This window comes from Hevea brasiliensis, unplaced genomic scaffold (genome assembly GCF_030052815.1).
Source record: "Hevea brasiliensis isolate MT/VB/25A 57/8 unplaced genomic scaffold, ASM3005281v1 Scaf31, whole genome shotgun sequence".
NCBI lineage: Eukaryota > Viridiplantae > Streptophyta > Magnoliopsida > Malpighiales > Euphorbiaceae > Hevea > Hevea brasiliensis.
Window position 1 is genome coordinate 86734 of NW_026614818.1, and position 6000 is coordinate 92733.

The 6000-nt window shown below is 35.6% G+C and overlaps 1 non-coding gene across 1 annotated transcript; it reads right to left on the reverse strand.

The window, feature by feature from the left end:
* Positions 1 to 5144: 5144 nt before the first annotated feature.
* Positions 5145 to 5251, reverse strand: LOC131177022 (small nucleolar RNA R71). The gene has a single exon (XR_009146766.1). It is a non-coding gene; the product is annotated as a small nucleolar RNA R71 (small nucleolar RNA).
* Between the last annotated feature and the right edge of the window lie 749 nt (positions 5252 to 6000).

A 6000-nucleotide genomic window follows, 5' to 3' on the forward strand; every position in this document is an offset into this window, starting at 1 on the left:
GTGTTACAAAACCCCCCTAATCTTTGTCTCTTTCGTTTCCCATTACACAAGTGCACGAAATTTAATAATTCAGTCTCTAGGGTTTGACCTGGATTTACCATTTACTGTAGAAAATATTTCATTATTGGTGATTTCAATTAATTTAATTTTTGGTGGATTCGACATCCATCACCTCCACACTCTGACTTCCTTGGGTATGTTGCTGCAACCTCAACTTCACCTCTCTTCCATAGTGTGGTGGCACAAACCTTTCTCTCAAGATCTCCTTCATTTCAGTCCAAGTAGTAACACCCCTCAAGCCATGTCTTCTCCTCCTTGTAAGTAATTGATCCCACCAAACCAATGCATAATCCTTGAACTCAACTGCTGCCAACTTAACTTTCTTCTCCTCACTATAATTGTGGCACTCAAAAATTATCTCAATCTACCTCTCCCATTCAATATAGGCTTCAGCATGAAAAGGAGGTATTTTCATCGTTATGCTTCCTACATTGGCATCAACCCTCTCATGGTGCATCTCTCTCTCAGCATAGTCATCAAATCTAAGTTGTCTTCCTCCTCGCCTACCTTTAACACCTATCCCCTTTGGTGGCCAAAACCTCTTACCATCAAAGTGATGGTTTCCATACTCAAATGCTTCCTCAAACTCATCATCATACCAATTCAACTCTTCTTGCTCCACCATCCTAGTTTCTACCCGAATTCCCCTTCCAACTCTACCTCCATTTCCCACATGCACACCAACTTCCTCCCTCCTATTTCATGCATCATGCCACATCTCTTATGTGCCTAATCAATTTCAAAGCTCAATTACATACTAAAACAGATTTTAGCATGTATTAAAATCTTTATTTTCCATTTAAGATTGTGAATTAATAAATTAATTCAATTAATCCCTAATTAGAGAGAGGGATTTGGGTACTAACCTCTTTGATGCACAATGGATGCAATTGACACCTTTAGGAAGCTCCTAGGACCCCAAGTGTTGTCCCTCTAGCTTGTCCACAATAAGATCACCAATGGAAGCCACCAAATTTGCTTCCAAAGCCTTGCCAACCAATTATGATTTGGGGTTTTTGCTTTTAGAGAGGTTATATGTGTGTATAGGACACTAGAAACAATTTCTAGCAATTTTAATTCAAAGGGAATTGAGTGATTCTCTTTGAATTGATGAGAGAACAAGAAGAAGGAGAGGGAGAGAGGTGCTGCCACCACTCTTGAGGAAGAGAGAGTTCTATTTGTTTCTTCTTTCTTTTCCTTTTATAATTAGGTCAAAATTTCATTACTCCCTTTGCCACATGTCACCACCATATTCAATCTTATTTTTAATTGACTTAATCTCATTAAGCCAAGTGTCAAAGCTAGATTTAATCTTGACTTTGATCATCTTGTATGATAGGAAGACAAATGGCAAGCTTATATGATGTCATGTGTCACCATCTCATGGTGCCACATGTCACCATGTGAAATGACCAAATTACCCTTATGTTTTAATTTTGAGTTCTCAACCCAAAATAATTATTTCTCCTCTTCTAATCAATTTATATCAAATATTAATTAATTAATTAATTAATCACCATTAATTAATTTCTCACAATTAAATTCATATTTAAACACTTTAAACATAAATTTAATTTATACTATACATCAAATAACCTCGATTTGATTTCAAGCCATGCTAGGGACTTCGCAATCTCATTGAAAACTAAACCTATTTAACTAATTAATTAATCTCTTTAATTAATTAATTAAATCACATTTTACTTGGTGATTAACTTGTGTATGTGTGTGACTCACTAGGCTCATCACTAATTGGCAATGAGATATGATATTCACTCTTAATATCATCAGAACTCTTTCTTACCGTAAATGATTTCTCTAAATCATTTTAGGCATCTCATAGACCATGGTTGACACCTAGCATAGCATGCCATGGCTACCCAATCAGTAACAAGGAATACCTTAAATGAACCTTTAATCATATATTACCATGCACTAAAATCTCTCTATTACAAAATCACAATTCTAGCTAGAGCCATGGTTAATGTCAAACTCCAATTGCTATGAATATTGTGTTCTCTTTTAATTCTCATTCTTGATTAATTAGACTTTCTTGTTAGAAACTCTTTTCTGACTAAGTCTATCTGTCCTGGCCAGGAACTTGAATCATCAAGAATAATTAAATGAACATAGGATTTTATCCCTATTTACTTAGGGTAATAGATTCCATCTTGATCAACACCTATCTCCATATATAACTTGTAGAAGCCAACACATGCCCATATACCCATACACAGTACAAATATGAAAACAGTATCAAACTCAAATCACCTATACACAAGATAACTGTGTTATCTCAGGTCTAAAGATTATATGCACTGATATGATTTATGACAATGCATTGACAAGAGTAAACTCTACGTGATTGTCATAAATGTCACCGGTTCAACCTACTTATCATGTATAAGTGCCTATCATGTTTGTTATATGGTATGAGACTCACCATTCCAACTTATTAATATCTCATATTAATACTTTGGGAGCAAACATGATTACAATCTTTCTGAATAAGTCATGTGATAAGTGCATAATTTATTAATTTTACTCCCATCATATTTAGTGTTTCTAGTGTGTTTTTATGCATAATTCAGTTGATTAAAGTATATTTATCATTTAGGCATATTTTTAGATAGTTGTTGGAATAATTGTGTTGAATGGAGAAATTTTTAGCATTTGACCTTTGCTGCATTTTTTAGGTATTTCTAAAGTTGTGGGTCTCCAAATTGAGTGTTGTTTAATCCATTGAAAAGCTAAGATAGAGCACTACAAATGATAAAGAGGGACCAAAGCTCAAATCAGTCTCCAAAGTTGACAAAATGAGCTATGGATCTATTGCAAAAGCCCATACTTGATGTGTCACGACCAGTTTCAGTATTTATTTTGTATCTGGAGTTCTAGACGTCCAAATGAAGCAAGCCTAAGCCCAATTGAACCTTAAGAGCCACCTCTACAACTTCTATGAAGGGCTGGATGATAGATGAGGCCATTTTAATTGTCAAAAATGGCAATGAAGTTGTCACTATGGGCTGGATCGTCTGTCTAAATCAGTACTAGTTTTTGGGCCATAACTTGGGCTGTAGAACTCAGATTTGGGCAAATGAGTACCCGTTGGAAAGCTAAGAAATAGGGCTACAACTTTCCTGAAGAGGGTAGAGGCAGATTCGGAAAGGAAGTCACTAAAAATCAGCCTTGATTTCAGAGATGTGAATGCAAGCTGAAAATCTGTCTTTTGAATTTCAAAACTTTTCCTAGTTTGGTTCCTATCTTTGGGATTAGGTTTTGATTATAAATACGTCTTTGGGCAGCAGCTAAGAGCATCCCATTCAGACCTTCGTTCTCTATAGAAGACATTTGTTCTCCATTCTCTTTTTAGATTTCTTCTTTATTTTTCTTTATTTTTCTGTAAGCTATGAAAATGAGTGGCTACGTTTTTAATTCAGTTCAAGGGATTCAAGTTCTTATGTGTGATTTGTGAGACCAGGTTTTTAATTTAATTTATGTCTTTTTAAATATCGATTGTTTTCTAATTTAATTATTTTTTATCTATTGAATGATTTGCTAAAAAGGCCTATTAGTTAATTGTTTGATTTGATCAATGGTTAGTTCATCTTCATAATTCGTAATTGTTGTATAAGGTTGAACATGAGTAGCAATTAGGTTTTATTGATTATGATCCCAGTTTTCGATAATAACCTAAGGAACAAATAGGGTGGATTAAATGATTTATGCTTCATAAATTGTTGTTCAGCTTAAACTACTTCCTTTTCTTAAAGCAGTTATTAATTTGATGAGGATTGCTTAATACCAATTCAGTTAATAATTAGAGTCAACAAGAGTGCTGGGCTCAAATTGATGAGTATTGGAAAGTCAGGGGTTTACCTCGCTGTTTGGTAAATCTACGTTAAGTATTCAATAAGAGATAATTATATTTCTTTTGTCTATGATCAAATCAATGCATTGGAATGCAAATTATCTTGGACTGAAGTTTGTTTAATTCAAGAGTTTCTTATTTAATTTTAGATCTTAATTTTGGATTTTTGATTTCTTCTTTGGATTGTGAATTAACCCCCCCCCCCCACCTTTGTTTCTTTTTTCCATTACACAAGTGCACGAAATTTAATAATTTAGTCTCTAGGGTTCGACCTGGATTTACCACTTGCTACAGAAAATATTTCATAATTGGTAATTTCAGTTAATTTAATTTCTAGTGGATTTGACAGCCATCAAGAATTTTGGCGCCGTTGTCGAGGACTGAAATTTATTAGATTTTGTGTTTTTTTTTTGTTAGGGTATTCTGTTATTAATTTTATTTGTGAAGTGTTGCTATTTTCAGGTTATTGGAAAAAATTAGGGTGTTACTATTCATCGACAGATTTTTAGTTGAATTTAGAGGGTAGCCTATACTTATTTTGAAGGAAATGACACTCTGATCAAGACCAATGAATATAAGATTCATTGGCCCCACTCTCTTGAGGCCAAATTCAATTATTTTCTAGGGTTTTGAGGCATTTTTCTATTTTTACTTTGATTTCTTTTTGTTTATGACAAGAACTTCTCAATTTGATGAGTTGATCTTTGATCCAAAAGTAGAAAAAATAGCTAAACAGTTGAGAAAATTGGCTAAGCAGGCTAAGCAGATTCCTAGTACATCTGAAGGAGTCCAATCTCCAAAGGAGTTAAGTTCAAATTTGGATTTGGATTCAAATTCCGAAAAAGAAACCATAGCTGCTAGGACTTTGAAAGAGTTGGCTGCTTCTAATCTAAACCAACAGCCTTTGTGTATTCAATACCTTGCTTTAAATGTTGCTTTTGAGTTGAAATCTGGACTAATCCATTTGTTGCCTAAATTTCATGATCTTGTAGGTGAGGATCCACATAAGCATCAAAAGGAATTTCATGTTGTGTGTTCCAGCATGAAACCTCAAGGAGTTTCAGAGGATCAAATCAAGCTTCGGGCTTTCCCTTTCTCACTAGAGGGCACAGCTAAGGATTGGTTGTATTACCTTCCTTCTGGATCTATCAACTCATGGAATGGGATGAAGCAGATATTTCTGGAGAAGTATTTTCCTGCTTCCCGTGCTGCCAACATAAGAAAAGAAATTTGTGGCATCCGGCAGTACAATAGAGAGAGCTTGTATGAGTACTGGGAGAGATTTAAAAAGCTGTGTGCAAGCTGTCCCCATCATCAAATAAGTGAGCAGCTGTTGATTCAGTATTTCTATGAGGGATTTCTACCAATGGATCGCAGTATGATAGATGCTGCTAGTGGAGGAGCTTTGGTTGATAAGACACCAGAAGATGCAAGGAGGCTGATTGCTAACATGGCAGCAAACTCTCAACAGTTTAGAATGAGAATGGATCACACACCCATGAAGGTTAATGAGGTAAGTACATCTAACCTTGAGAAACAGATTTCTGATTTAACTTCTTTGGTGAGGCAATTGGCTGTAGGGAAAATGCAAACTGTTAAGGTATGTGGGATTTGTTCGGGTTCGGGTCATGCTACTGACATGTGTCCTACATTACAAGAGGATGAATCAATGCAACATGTTAATGCAGTAGGAAATTATGGACAGCCACAACACAGGTATGATCCCTATTCGAATACTTATAATCCAAGATGGCGAGATCATCCCAATTTGAGTTATGGGAATCAACCGGTGCAAAAATGATACCATCAGTAGAGACCACAAGTGAATCAACCACCACCACCACCACCTCCACCTCCCTCAAATCAAGGTATGTCACTTGATGAAATTGTTAAGGCTTTGGCTAACAAGACACAACAGTTTCAACAGGAGACCAGAAAAAGCATTCAAAATATAGAGAGGTAGATTGGTCAGTTAGCTTTATCTGTGAGCAAACTTAAAGCTCAAGGTTCTGGAAAGCTTCCATCACAAACACTCATGAACCCCAGGGAAAATGCGAGTGCGATACTGT